Genomic DNA, 16739 nt, shown 5'->3' with positions numbered 1-16739 from the left:
CCCCGTGTAATGTTCGCTTTGTTGTGACCAAGCAATAGAGGCTTACTTAGGTCGCTGAAATATACCTCATGGACATATCTTCGTGCCAGTGTGCCAGGAAGCTTCTGTCGCCAGATGTCAGTACCCGTCTTCAGTAATTTTATTAAAACCTCGCAATTTGTTTTCTTTTAACCACAATTCATAGACTGTAGTCTTCTCTCAAGCGAGGACGATCGACATGATAGTGATGGCAATGGTAATAATAATATAAACATTTTCAAAATTGAACAGTAATTTCAAGAACATCTCAAGTCCCCAATTTAATTCCTAAACTTGGGGAATTTTTGAAATCGCTGTTTGCATTGCACATTGTTTTCTTTTAGCTTGTGACAACGTCTAGTCTTGTTGGTCGTTGTCGACGTTTCGGATGAACATAATGCTTGAATATGGCTGTCTTGGTAATGGAGGCAGCTAGAACCTCTGAAAAGTCACTAAACATCTGCCAGACTGTACGGCGCAACATCGCGGAAGACAGTTATCATCACACTCGCCTCCATGAGAACCTGAAAACTCACCGTCATACTGATTTTTGAAGATCGCACTGTAATTATAAGAATGTTGATGATATATTCGCAACATTTGTAGTAAAAAAATCTGAAATAGTAGGATATGGGAGGATAATATTAAAATGGTTCTTAAAAAAACTGGTGTATGTGTTTATCTTATTTTCAGTTAGGTGCAAATGTTGGCGTTTATGAACTCGATAGTGATTCTCCGTGATCTATAATAGACGGAGGAATTGACTGGCTGAGAGACTGTTAGGTTCTGAATAAAAAATCTGATCTATAGAGTTAATTAATAACAATTATAATTATGGTACGTACGTACTTATGAAGGTTAAAGCTTTCAAGCTACAAAAATTTCATTAAATAAACCAACACTTCTTTTTGCAGCATCTCCATTCCATTTCTGATTATATTCCGTTTATCACATCGCATTCAATAGGGCGTGCTACATTACCTGATTAGTTCACGCAAGTAATACAGTAGAATAACGGTCTAACCGACCGAAAAATTGCCTTGAACAGACAAGTGTTATTCAATATGGAAATAAATGAATTGAAAAATGAAATAAAATTTCGTTCTTTGGGGCGAATTCCGATTGGAAATTCTATTGTGTTCCTCAGATTCTTCTATAACCACTGAACCCGTTTCGAAATCCGATAACAGGCATCAAACGATACGGACTGGGCTGATATTACCAAGCAAATTGAGGCAATGCTCAAGTCTTGTTATGGCTGCAAAAATCACAGTATCACCACTCTGGAGCTCTTTTAAATGTTACTTGTATAAAAGTTTCAACTTCGGTAGACACGGAGAAAGAAATTCCAATTCGCGGAACTGAAAAATGTGATTACAAACAAAGTTCTGTGTTCTTTTGATCTTGTAACAAGCACGATATTAAGCTTCCCCATCCACCATTATACCCGCCTTTTCCTGCCAAACTGAATAGAAACAAAGGAAATTTGGCAAGCGAAGAATTTCCTCCCCCCACACACACTTTTTACTGGTTGTTACGGCTATAGAATTTTACAATTCACATGTCCATGGGATCATGATTTTCTCCTTTGTCTTCATTTTTATGTTGTATGATCGGATTCGTCTGTTGCGTCTGCGTTAGAATTAGCTGCATGTAAAAGAGAGTTAGCCCTGGATGTTGGCAACCAGCTTATCTCAGCCCGTTTGACACGTTGCGCTCCTCCCCTCTTGTCCCCAACTGTCGGCACAAAATTCTTATATCCTACTAAAGAATTGGATTAATGTATTACTTTATAAGCTTTGTTGTGCGTTTAAAGTCTTTTGTGTTTTGGAATGGGGCTGCATGGGAATAGAAATCCTCAGTTTCACTAATAAAAAGAATTAACACAAAACTGTGCATCGTTATAAAATGTACTTGCTATTAAAATTTATCCCTTTTGTGTAACACAGCTCAGCGCTTATTGACCGTAGACTGTGTAATTTTAGTCACTGATTATGCCTTTATTTCATCAATGTGTCAAGTAAAAGTTGAATTGGTACTAAACATGAAAACTCTAATTATGTAATATTCAGAATTTTGAAAAACATTTTGCTGAAGGCAATATAAAATTAACATTAGGCCTAATGTATTATAGAATGTGTAAAGCCGTATTGGGAAAAAATTAAACATATTAAATACGAAAATACATAACGTATTTCCATTGTGGAGATGTACAAATTTATTAATGTAATTAAAATACACTAAATATAATAATGAATATAAAGTACAGTACACAGTAATGTAATGGTTAAATACATTGTGATATAAAGTTTTTTTGAATATGTAACTATGATAGCGTAAGAAGAGGGTTTAACGGCCACCAATATAAAATCACGCCACTTAATAATTTGCTGAGCCAACTTCATCCACCTCAAGTCCTCATAACCAAACTACCTTGATTCATTTTAATATTACGATTTCATGTTATTCTCGGTTTCCCAAGAGGTTTCCCTATCAAACTTTTGTGTTCATTTCTTGTCTCCCTGTCCAAGCCACATTTTCAGCCCATTATAGCCACCTATATTTTAATATTCTAACAGCACGACGTAAGCCTGTATGAATCAGATCTTCTCGTTATGCAGTAACCCAAAGTACGTATAAGTCCAAACATCTTTATCCAGGCTTTATTTTCACATATTCTACTGCCTCTGGATGGTCAATTCCCCCACCCTGCTAATCCTTAACCTGACACTGTATAAAATATCCACTTTCTATCTCACTTCAGTTCTGAAGATAAAGGCAGTATGTCCATACGAAACGTTGTTAACCTACCTATAGAGTGGCGCATGAAATAATACCCGACTGTAAGTTTAAATAAAAGCTTAAATATTCATATAATTGTATATATATATATTTATGTATGTATGTATTTATATATATATATATATATATATATATATATAAACACCGTTCTGTCGTGCCACTTCCGAAACACAAACGGCTATGTTCTTGATCATTCGACAGCACATGTTTTCCAAAATTTCACCACACGTTTTAAGAATCAAAGCCCCGAGTTGTATTATTGGGGCTGCTTTTTTTTTTGTAAATAGTTTTTCCTAAAGATAACCCCAAAGGAAAATGTCGCAGACATAAACCCTTGAGACTTCTTCCTTAGCAATCGCCCTGATGATGGAGGCAGCAAAGACCTCTGAAACGTCGGTAAACTTCTACCAGACTACACGGAACAAGAACCCAGAAGACAGACATCTTCTTTCTTTATCTATCTCCTCTCTCTCTCAACCTTCCTATCTTCTATTCTTTCTTCATTTACCTTTATTAAATGCTCAATTATTATTCTATTGTGCCCCTTGCTCTATCCAGTGACTTAACCTCACCGCCACGTCTTACAAAAACAATCTGTTATGAGAAACAAATGCGTTCTACATATTCGTAATTAATTTTAAGAAACTTTTATCTTTAACGTTTTTCCTCGACCCCAATTAACCGCTGGAGTTACGACCGCTTTACCCCGACGTCGTAATTCTAATGCAAATTACTTTACTAATGTTGTTTACAGTCTAACCTGAAGTGCTCTAAGAAACAATGGAACACGATCAATTCGTACACGTCATAGGGCAGATTGTCTTAACAGTAGCCAGTTCTAATTCCACCGCGAGGCTCGATATATGTCTGAATACTTTATATATAAATCGAAGACCGCGATTGGACACGATCCTGAAACAGTTCCGTCCATCTCCCACGCTCACAGCCTGTCTCCAGGGATCCATCTTACCTCATTCTTGCTGTCTTCCAAGTGGCCTATAGTTCCCCATCAGGTCTTTGTTTCCCAAATACATACTCCATGTTAGCTTCCCCCCCCCCCTCCAAAGACGTCGTCGCTTTTAGAGGAAGAAGACCATAGTCTCTCTCGATTTAAGATGCTGGGCATTCATTCAGAGAATCTCAGTTTCGGTCCCCGGCCACATAATAATTCTGTTTCTCCGCTGATGGAATAAACATTTTGGGCTCTTCCATCTAAGAAATGGATTCCAGATTTGTGTAAAGTCGTCAGAGCCCAGGAAAGGTTATAATAGAACATTCCGTGGTGGGAATTAGGAATCCAGCCACGTGTTTCACGGAGTAGAACCCTGATGATGGGGGTCAGAGATTGTCCCTGAAACGTCGGTTTTATTGTTTGACCATTTGACGCGGCTGATCGCCCGAGAAGATTTTATTCAGAAATTCTTCTTGAGAAATTAATAGACGCTTAGCTAGTCAACGCTAACCCGAAATGTTCATTATTGTATCCAAAAGAAATCACAGTTAGACCCTATCCTAAGACAGATGAAAGCTAATTACGTTCTAAAACTGCAAGTTTTCACCACCGCTACTGAAGTCCATTAAAATCCGCCATGTAGTTACGAACGACTGAACACGATTACCCGATATGCATTAATTTTATACGTTTTGTATAAGGTATTCGTAATAAATACTAGCCTGATTGTCATATTTTAATGTGTTACCATAGCAACGAAACGATTTCTATGCCGGGTGCATAAGATTTTAGCTTCTGAAAGGAAAATAGCAGTCGCCTGTCGCCCTCCAAAAATCCGAACTTCCAGAAGTATCATCGTCGAGATACGAATTGGTTTCAGAAGAAGATGGCAAAGCTTTTGCTGTTCCTTTATCTTGAATAGTATAATCAATTTGAAGTTCGGCTACCAACCATTGCTGCTACTTTTAACTCACTTCTTAAAATTGACTTCAGAAGCCTGATAAAAACTTCCATTTGCTCTCAAATGGCCCGGGCTCTCTCCCGCTTGGGTTTTATCTTTTCGGGATTTATATGAAATGTCGGAGAGCGGTTGGGGAGGGGTTGGGGGGGCTTGCACTCTCTCGGAGGGTGACATTGCACCCTCAGCCTATCCCACCCACCCCCATCATTTCTCCTAGGCCCTGTTCCCTTTTGCGTCATTTGCTTTTCTTATGGACTTCGTTTAAATAACTATTTCTGTTGCTTCTCTCTGTCTCTTTTAAACTGTGGTTTATTCTCCCAAATCTCTATCCTCCTTTGTTTAATTTTATTTGAACTTTCTCTCCACCAACTTTCTGCCATGTAACACACAAACACAGTTTCACTTTTTTTAACGGTATTGAAAATATAAAAACCAAATTAAACTAAATGACCCTTTTTGGTATAATATATGTTCAATTTTTATTGTTAAATTTATTCCTTCATTTCAAAGGAATTTGTGGGATGAAAAATGCAACTATTCCAAAATTTATTATTAAGATCTCGAGTGTCAGGAATGTATAGAAATATACCTCCATTCCCACCATGCATCAACAGAGCTTGGTGCTTGAGCAAAGGCACAACTTCAAGATGTTTTAATGTATCTGAGGATGTGTGGTCTGGACTGGATTCAGCTGGCTCAGAGTAGAGTCCAGTGGCGGGCTGCCTTGTATCCCAAAATAAACCTTCAGGGAATTTCATGATGAGTTCAGTCACTATCCGTTTTTCAATAACTCTGCTGTATGTACCAGCAGACAGTTTTGGATCATGTAGGTACTTTCGCCACTAACATCCGGTGGATAATGTACAAATGTAGACATTCTGTTCCCTTAAATATGATGCCATGATATTTGATGACGCGCTTAGTAGCAGATACCTGCAGTTAACAAAAAGGAATCAGGTGGGTAAAGCAATTCAAACTTTTGGTATTATTCTAATTACATCAGAAGATTTAATGGACAATTTGCTGTTTCCACTCTCTTATCTCTAATTCTCCAAAACCAGCCATTAAAAATTATATCCATTTTCGCTTTAATAGTTTCTAAACGAAGTTTTAAAGCGTATGAAAATAAATATTCTTTTTTTTTTTTTTTTAGTGAGCTCAAACGAAATGGTAGAAAAGCTAAGCACAGTAATAGGTTGAAGATTTCTGTCTTCTGGTTTGTTGCGCCGTGTAGTCTGGTAGATGTTTACCAACGTCTCAGAGGTCATACTGTCTCCGACAAAAAGATGCTATTGTCGACTTTACTCGTCGCTACAGGCGGTCTTTGATGCAGTATTTATTTTATCCGTCAGATTGTACTCTATTTTACAAATTTACTGACGTCTGTGTGTCGCATTGTTAACTTCAGATTTCCAGTTTATGATTTATGATAAATGAATACCTGGACTTTAGGTTGGTGTGTTTAGCTGATGGTATAATTTAATAGAACCAGAAGGATTAGAGTTTATAAGGGCCCTCACTGGACCCTGTCTTAAGTTAAAGAAATTCCTTGAACATACTCAGATCCTACTTTTAAAGACGCTTTTCAAGAGTATCCCCCAAATACGCTGTGTCCTTTAAGATTTCAAGTAAATGTTGTACTACAGACCTGTGTGTTTGTATGAGCATTAAATAAAAGGAATTTCAAATAAGGACAATAAAAGAAAGAAAGGTGGAAGAAGATACATAAAATTCCAATAAATAAATAAATAAATAAATAAAGAGGTTTGTAGATTATTTAACGATACTTTCAATAACTCAGACTCTTGCGTCAAGTTACGAGATAATTATTGAATAATGAACTGGAAACGATATCAGAAGAAGTAATGTAAGGTATTATATCGGAATTTGCCTGAAGTTACTAAAAGCCACGAAAAAGCTCAGTAAGTGTAGCCTGTCTCCGGGCCTAGATTTGAACCCGGTACCACCCTAATAAGTAGAAATGCTAAAAAAATAAGGAAATAAAGTTTAATTAGAGTAACAGTATCAGGAAACATTGAACGTAAGTTATGGGACAAAGCGGTGATAGACAATTGCATGGCTGACTACTCGATTGTAATGTTATTCGTTTATACATCGTGGTAGAAATTTCATTGACTGTAGTTACGTCATTGTATTTTGAGCAAGAGAACCTATTTTCTGTTCAGAAGTAAAAGAATATTTACGCGGTCAGACATTTGTATTATTTTCTCCGTATTTAAGAATTTGGCGTAGACAACTCCATGTCCACCTCTGATAAAATTCACCCCAAAACCTTCCCTGTAAAAAAAAGTAGAAGAAGGAATTTGCTTCTGCTTCCTTCTGATCTTGAATTCCACCCGCCAACCACCTCTATTCCAACCCTTCAGTTCCTATAACGAAAGACTACACTCTCTGATCTTCAGTCCCCCTGAACAATAACCATCAGAATAATTGTCACGAAGAATCAGTTTCAACAATCTTCCCCATTCAACCCAAACTTCTATCCAAATTCAGCAGTTCTTACCCTTCCCTCTTCTTTCGAGGGATTCCGTTTTCCTGTCTCCTAAAAGCGCCTCTTTTTTCGTCCTTCCTAGCTGAAATTTCCCATCTTTTTTATTTCCTTGCGCCCCTCATGCATAATTTATTAACCCCTTCTGTCTCGCAGTCCTGCATGGTGTAAAATGGTTTAGTATTTTAATGTTAGACTCACACAAAGCGAGGGCCGCGATCTTAAGATGCCTCAAATGGATATTCAATGCTTCAGACAATTATTTAATTAATATAAGCAATTTTATCTATTTTTTATTTTCTATTCATAGATGACCGCCACGGTGGTCTAGCGGTTAGAACGCTGGCCTTCTAATCCTGGGGTCTCGGGTTCGATTCCCGGCGGTGCCCGAATTTATAACTTGTGTTTGGCAAGGCCGTGGTCTAGGCAACACGGAGTTTTCCTCCGGGGGCTTCCCCGGTTTCTCCGTGGCATCCCAACAATTACTCCATTCACACACAGAAGAAGGCAATGGCAAACCACTTCTGGATCATCTGTTAAGAACGTATATGAACAGGTCCCAGTCCGAGAAAAGGATGGAAGGATCCTGTTCATATGGACCTGTCGTCAGACAGAACACTAATAATAAAAATAATAATTTATAGATGAGGATTTGTTTAGCCCGTTCGCTGCGAAGTTTAAGACGCGCACTGTCAGACACTGTGATAGTTTGAATCCCTGCCAGGGTATAAAGTTTCAAAGTCAACGGAGCAGAGTACATTTAGTTCGTCACGAAATCCTCCACGGTTTTACCTTTTAACATTTGATAAATAGTAGAAACTTCGGCCTTTAGATCCACCTTAACATTAAACAAAATCTATGTTTTTTCAAATAGTCTGTTTTCTTTAAATTTTCCAACTAAAATGGCGTGTGCATTTACCTCTGTCTGCGTTTCTAAGCATGTATGTCCCAATAAAGGCGCACGGTTATGTGGCGAGAAATAGAAGTAATCATTCCAAAGAACCCATCGTTATACGACCACATTTTCTGAGCTGCAATAGCTGTTAATTTATTGACTACAGACTGGTTGACTGGAATTTCATTTTCATAAGAACCATGAATTCACTTTGGTACCACTGTGTTCAGACAGCCTTTGGTGACTGACTACGTTGCTTATTATCCGTTCCAGTTCCCATTTTCTGTTGATTGAACGGTTCCAGCGTGAAGCCGACAGCTCACCTGTATCCGGCGCCATGGTCTGGATGTAGTGGTGAGTTACTGCTTAAACGCGCGGATAACCCACAGTGCTACATGCCTTCCCATCTCATCCTCCTTGATATGATACCATAATAATATGTAGTGAAAATTACAAGTGTTGTAGCTCCTCATTACGCAAATTCTCTGCGTCCTCTTTCTTGGTTCCTAGTATTTACTCACCAGATGTCTCGTTATACAGTCACGTGTTGAAGCATTGTATCATGTGGGTGCTAGGGGAGTCCCATTATATAGCAATATCAAAGGGGAAATTTCAACTGTGCGTTTGTGTCTAGCAGTACATTTTCAGTTTCTTTCTCTGCTTCTTTTATTAACTTTCTTAAGAGGGTTAAAGGAAAAAGGGAGGAAAATCCCGCTATTAAATTTTTTGACGAAATTATGAGGGTGTTTAATGTTATTTTATTAACTTCTTTCTCCCTTTTTTCCTCCCTGCATTAATTCGATTTGTAAAGCTTCGGGAATTCAATTACTGCGTTATCAGTGAAATTTCTTCAGAAAATAAGAAAAAACGAAATCATAAAATCGCACTCTGTTAATCGATTCTGCGATGTAGTCGTACATTTCGCTTTATGAAGTGTGGACATATTTGTATGACAATGCGTTATGCTAGACCAATGAATCTGCCTCTTCCCTGCCAAATTCTATCGACAGAAATACTACTAAAATAATTAAATTATTTATTTATTTTACGAATGTAATCTATGTTTATCAGAATTGTTTATCTTGTGATAAAAATGTTAATAAATCTGAAGATGGCTGTCTTCTGGGTTGTTGCGCCGTGTAGTCTGGTAGACATTTCAGAGGTTCTTGCAGCCACCATCATTGGTCTGATAATGGAGGTAGTAAGGACCTCTGAAACGTCGGTAAACTTCTATCAGACTGCACGGCGTAACAACCCAGAAGACAGCCACCTTCAGATTCACCGACGTGAAAACCTCAAATCCAACTTTATAAATCTTTATGTTCTATACACAATGACAGATAATTTTAACCTTTTAACTCACACGTGTAAGTCTAGATTTAAGTTTTGTTAATATCACTGCGTTGTTAAAATACGTCACGATGAGAGAAGAACATATGTTAATTATTAAATCAATTACTTCGTCAGTTCGTTATTCTATAGTTAATGTGTTTTGTGGACAGAGTTGCTGTGAAACGGTTTAGCTTCTGGAATGGTGTCCAGTTTCTGAACATCGGTCCTTCACCATTATGCACGTTCGCTTTGAAACACGACCGTCTACAGACTGAGACAGGCCAGTGTAAGGAGACCCAGAGCAAGCAATTAAAAGTTTTGAAACACTGGCTGCTACGCGCTACCCGACAGAAAATTGGGTTGGAGAAAAAGGGAGATGGAAGATTTTTAAATAATTTCCCCGAAGTTTTGTAGATTCGGTACAAGACAAAAGGGAATAAATGATTAGCACAGAAATAAAAATAAGTTTTAAAAATGTTTGTATTAAATAATAAAGATATGAATCTGTTATAGCAAATTGAAAGTATGCACTTTGCAATTTAATGAAGCGAATCCAATTAGTATAAACGTCTAATACGCTCAATTTATCTTCAAGCTTCATAGATTCCGTGTCTGTTGTTATTGTTATCTGCTGCTGCATCTCACAGTTAACTTTTTGCCATCATCACCACTCCTACTACGTCAGGCGTGCAGATTCTCTGGCGTATCTGACGCGAGAGAACACAGTAAAATTAAATGTTCTTGCCGGACTTGTCCTATTCGAACGTAACACATAAAGGAGGTCTGAAATAAATATCTCGCTTGTATCATTTTTGAGGCAGTTGAAAACTCATTTTCTGTCTCTATCGACTGTGCTTTTACTCAGGACCCTTTTATCACTCAGAAGATAACTTTATATCAGTATTCTTTTGTAATATATATTACATTCTAATCCCTTTGTAATGAGATATTCTTCAGCGTTATACGTTTAATGAAACAATTATTAGTAACTAAGGTGTGTATTATTTAGACAGAGTATTGTAATAATAAAGTGACACTCGACAGGTTTCTTACGGAGTTTAGAAGTTTCTCAAGGTGAATCCTGCGATAATTAAAACAGATGACCACATCCATGTTTAGACCGTAGTTTTTTCGATGTTGTTCATACATTAGACCTATACACTGTATTATTACATTACAATCCGCAATATAAAACCACTGCAGTTTAAATAACGCGAATAAATAAACAAATACTGGGATACTGGGAACGACCAGTTCTTCAAGTGCCTGAGCACTGCGGGTCCCAACTTTTCATTGGCTCGATCTGTAGACATTTCGGTAGGACTCCTTGGACGAGGGATCGGCCCGTCGCAAGGCCTCTACCTGTACACAGGACAGCACAACACAGAAAAACGCGGACAAACATCCATGGCTTGAGTGGGATTCGAACCCACGGTCCCAGCGACCAAGCGGCACAAGGCCCACGCCTCAGACCGCGCGGCCACTGCGGACCCCAAATAAACAAATAAATATTAAAAATAAAAGAATGTAGTAAAGATATGTATGAAGATTTGGGTTAGTTTTATCCGGGTCACGAAAAAATAAAATACAGGATCTTGGCCAGCTACGCAACTATTAACCTTTTAGAAACGACTGTGCTGCATAGAGCCAGCGAAAAATTTGTTCGTTCGTGAAAATGTTGGCTTCCCATTAATGTATTTTACATACTTTTCCATTTATCTCATTTTACATATTTTGGTGATGACATTAATGCAGTTATTCGGCTCAAAAACAATTCCGATTGAAATGATCTGTCGACGACCTTGGGGTGATCAGAGTCAGCTGATAAAGGGTTTAAATACAATAAAGAGACAAAGGGAGAACAAGACGTTTGAATGAAAGTAAAAGCTGGAAAGATGAATCCATCTCCGGGCCTTCACCCGTGAAACAATTCCCTTTGTTAACGTTTCCTCATTAGTACGCCATGAAAATGTTCAGCTTACAATAAGGGTAGAATAATTATTTGTTTAGATAACCTGTTAACGGAAATACAGAGAAGGCTTGAGGAACTTGATAATTTGTTATCTTCACTTAATATTATCAGGATGATAATGTAACACGTGTGGAACTGATAAAAATACATTATTTATTATTTATTTAGTGTTCTGTCTGACGACAGGTCCATATGAACAGGATCCTTCCATCCTTTTCTTGGACTGGGACCTGTTCATATACGTTCTTGGCAGATGATCCAGAAGTGGTTTGCCATTGCCTTCTTCTGTGTGTGAATGGAGTAATTGTTGGGATGCCACGGAGGAAAACTCCGTGTTGCCTATACCACGGCCTTGCCCAACACAAGTTATAAATTCGGGCACCGCCGGGAATCGAACCCGAGACCCCAGGATTACAAGGCCAGCGATCTAACCCTAGACCACCTCATCTTATTATTATTTAGTGTTCTGTTTGACGACAGGTCCATATGAACAGGATCCTTCCATCCGTTTCTTGGACTGGGACCTGTTCATATACGTTCTTGGCAGATGATCCAGAAGTGGTTTGCCATTGCCTTCTTCTGTGTAATTGTTGGGATGCCACGGAGAAACCGGGGAAGCCCCCGGAGGAAAACTCCGTGTTGCCTAGACCACGGCCTTGCCCAACACAAGTTATAAATTCGGGCACAGCCGGGAATCGAACCCGAGACCCCCAGGATTACAAGGCCAGCATAAATGCATTCAGATAACCTGAAGAGATCAAGCACTTCAGACACTTGGCAGAATCTTCATATATTTTGTGAGTTTGTCCCTTCTAATAATTTTATAACCAATTAAGGGACTTTAATAAAAGTTATGAACGTCATGTCCCTGGAGCTCCTACCTGTTTGTAGACACAGCAATTATTAATTTACTAGTAACAGGATTTCCGTGCAAGGTGAGAGCAAATTGGCGTTGGTTAATGGTTAGTGTCATATAGACATTTAAAGAATATGCAGTTTCGGCTTCGGAAATTGTTTACTGAATGCAAAATAACAAAATATTAATTACTAATTTACTAACATTCGTACGTCTATATAAACTATTTGTTACGTGTGAACAATTAATAACATGGCGACGGTGCGAAACTTTAGTCTTGGTCGGAATATGTAATAATGGAAAAAAAATATACAAAATATCAGAAAATGTGTGGAGCTATGCAAGTTGAAACTCCTTTCGCAAAATTGCGCTAATTAAAAAACAGTAACAATTTAAGTAAGTTTCGTCCATGTTTAAATTTCTTACAAGGAAGTTATTTTTTACTGTAAATTCCCATAATATCAATCGTACAATTTTGATTATTCAAAGTACTGTTTTGACAATTTACATTTAAAATTACATTATCGATTTATAATATTTCCACATATCTCATATTTAGTTCATCTGTTCAATATATCATCTAAGATTTCATTTTTGTTATGCCACAACAAATTATAAGATTGCACGGAAAATTAAAAAAGTACACGTAAAGATAAGATGGAATGCTTTCTCTGCAATATGCTAAGCTTTATTTCCAACACAGTGTTGTGCGCCTTCCGTTAGGACTACACTAGAAACATCTCGTGCGTTTTATCAAAACATCTCCTGCACCTGCTTTTTCGGTATTGAATTCAATGGACAGTGATATATATAGTAGCGCTATCTGTTGTACTACCATCTGACACATAGGAGAATTCTTCGCATCCAAAGAGGTTGTTCATATGAAGCGGCAGAGGAGTGGTAGACCTTTTTCTTCTCTGTGGAAACTTTGTACTACTGTACAGTTGTTTCTATACCAGGGGTGCACATGGAACGAGAAAGAATTAGAGAAGCAAAGAATTTCAGAAACAACAAAATAAAATTAGACGGAAATAGACAAAAACTGAAAAGAAGCAAAGCAGGCAGAGACAAAGAAATGGGAAGAAATTAAGCTACTGGAAACATGCACACAAATAAAATTACTTTTAAAAAAATTGATAGGCACTGCCGCAGTTATTTTCGTGAAAACGTCAATCGTGAATAGTATATTGAAATTAAACAAAATTTTTGTTTTGAATCGTTTAATTCATTTGCAACTTACATTTATTGAATACAGGGTAGTGGTATGAGAAGTAGGATACACATGGCTTTGAAATTATTTGAATACCTCTTGGCAAATGTCAAATCTATACAAGTTTTCCCTTGCGTGTACTTTGCCCTCATATATCGCGACATTTTAAGAAAATAGGAAAATTTTCAAACTTTTTCAAATTCACAGCCTCGTATCTTTTTGAGTTTTTGAGATACACACTTGGAGCCCAGGATGAGTTGTAACATATACACTCCTCTTCAAAACAACACTTTCATCTAATAAACAAAACAAAACAAAAATTCAAAATTTCATCTATCGAACTATACCTATCTATTACATATGAAGAAAAAAAAATTCATAAAAGTTCTTTTATATTATTTTTTCTTAACGAAAATATTAGTTAATAATTAATAGTTTAACTTAGGGATATTGTAAATATAATCATTTTTATCAATGATTATTTCTTAATTGGTACACATCCATACTTGACCCAGGCTCGTCAGATGCCGCCTGAGTTGTCCGAGCGCGCTTACGTTGCCTATATTCGCGGCAGTACTGCGCGTTGGTTTCGGGTCCGGGCCCGGAGTTTTCGGTGTCATTCTCCTTCGAATTTTGTGCTCTACGTATTCGGGCCCGATTTTTGTAATTTTAGTTTTACTTTGCCCTCATATATGGCGACATTTTAAGAAATTAAAATACAGAAATTTACGTATAGATATTCAGCGAATATTGAACATGAATAGTTTCGTCTCACCGGTATTTATTTTAGCGACAGGAATTGTAATTAAATGATTAAATAACATCTGGGAACTTTTCTTTTCTTTCTTTCTTTCTTTCTTTCTTTTTTTTATTTTTTTTATTTGTAGTGTTCTGTCTGACGACAGGTCTATATGAACAGGATCCTTCCATCCTTTTTTCGGACTGGGACCTGTTCATATACGTTCATGGCAGATGATCCAGAAGTGGTTTGCCATTGCCTTCTTCTGCGTGTGAATGGAGTAATTTTTGGGATGCCACGGAGAAACCGGGGAAGCCCCCGGAGGAAAACTCCCTTGCTTTTCTATTTGTTGTATTCAACTTTAAAAAATGTGTCTGACGTAAAATCATTGATGTCTCCAGTTACGTTGGATAAATTAGTTTCAGAGTTAGCACTATGAAATAAACCACAAATTTATCGTCAATCTAATAAAGTTTATTGGGTTAGAATGTTTTATACGTGTAGTGTATACTACACTGCTATGCATCTGTGGTGTTCCAGTCACAGTTAAATACCTGGTAAAATGTACCCCTGGCTTCTGAAAGCACGTAGTAAATAATGCCTCTTAAATGGGCATTACATTTTAAAATTTCGCACAAAATGGAACAATGTCAGTGAAATGCTATAAAAGTTCCGGAAGTAATTGGCTATTTCAGACGTGTGATTCACTGTGTTGAATGGAAATCGTTAGGAAATTAATGATAAGAAACCAGTATTGATCTTACTTTCTGGGCGGTGTTTAAAATCTTCAGATTGATCACACTCTGTACAAAATTTGAAGCGATATTAATCACATCGAACTGACGTCACAAAAGCAAAGACGACTCGCGATGCTTTTATGTTTCTGAACAATGCGCCACGGCGTGTTGGATGATTCGTCACAAAGTTCACACGACACAGCTTCTCACTCGGCAACAATCTTCCTCCGTTTTTGACAGAAATCTTTCTGACATTGATTAAAACTCTCGCACAACAATATTCGTGCTACAACATAGATCAGGGTTGTCCAACATTTTAACTACCTTAAATCCACTATTGTTTTTAAGAAAATTCAACAGGAACTGATTTGGATTTAGAAGTAGACCAGAATCTCACAAAATTAGAATTAAATTTTCCAAAAATAATCAAAGACATTTATTAAATTACATAATTTGTGACAAATCACCACAATCAATTTTTTTATTTTTCCTCGAATGATTTTTTTTTCATTTTATAACAATATATTTTCTTTGAAATGGGTTAATAATGTTTTATTTGTACATGTAATACGAGAAATAATGAGCCTAAAATTTAATTTTCTTTTCCATGGACCCTAAGAAGACGGATACGATTATACAGAGTGTTGCAGAATACATTAGACGATTTAAATTTGTGAAATGGGTAATTTAAGCAGTAGATTTAAGGTTTCTGCGGCAGTGAAATTTTAGACCTTCACGGTTGTGAAACTGTGAAATTAATGTGAAAATTAGACAAAGTTTTAAAATAAATTAATTTAACAGCATTGCTGAATTGATTGCTGATGAATTGTAATCACCGGCACCCATTTTAAAGCCGGGTGGCGAATACAGGGTGATTTTCGCTGCGCTCCTCTGTCGAGGATTGAACCGCTGTCGTCCAATCAGCCAATCATCACCCACTGAGATATCTTTGCTCGCTTATTGTTTGTGGTAGGTATACGAATGACGCAGAGCCTACAAGGAACTCTAAAACAATGGCGATTACGTTTTTTTATGTTTCTAGTTAAAACGTGTTTATATGCAGGACTTCCACAGTGTTTATGGCGCTGGAAGGAAAGATATTGATTTGTGTTCCTGCACCATGTTGATTGAAGTTAATTCAGCCTTAAAGGCTGAGGCAGCATGTTCCTCCCGAAACGCTGGTGTACATATATACAAGGCACAGCTACCCAAAAGACTACAATCTTAGAGCGTTTCTGTGATTTATCCGTGGTTTATGGATGCACGAAGAAAGTCAGTTTACGTAACGTTGCAAAGGTTCTGTTCTCCGCCGCATCCCTCCCTCCGTCACTGGCGCCAGTGGATGGGTCAGACGTATCGGCAGGCTGAACACACATTTGTCTAGTGCCGAGTGCTTTAGTAATGCATGGAGATTTACCACTCTGCTGCATACGCACTTCTTACACACTTTTATGGTGTGTTTCGAAAGGAGGACTGAAAAAGGAAAATGAAAAAGAATGTGAGTAAGAAAGTAAGGAAGGAAGGGAGAGAGAGAAAAACAAATGAAGCAGAGGAGGGTGAGAGAAAGAAACGGAAGATAATAAAAGAGAATGTGAGAGGAAAGGGGGCAACGTTACATTGTGTGATACACGTCTGTGGTACAGGTTTCATGAGTCGTGATCAGAGGATAAGTTTTAGTGTGTTGTTTTCAAGTTGGCTACCCCTGAAAAAGAAGAATAACAGACTCAGTGCGCCTTGTGGCTAATTTCCCATCATT

The sequence above is a fragment of the Zootermopsis nevadensis genome, unplaced genomic scaffold (genome assembly GCF_977971745.1).
Source record: "Zootermopsis nevadensis isolate Lab colony 2312 unplaced genomic scaffold, Znev_1.0 Znev_ptg000028l, whole genome shotgun sequence".
Classification (NCBI taxonomy): domain Eukaryota; kingdom Metazoa; phylum Arthropoda; class Insecta; order Blattodea; family Termopsidae; genus Zootermopsis; species Zootermopsis nevadensis.
This window is presented reverse-complemented; position numbering follows the sequence as displayed.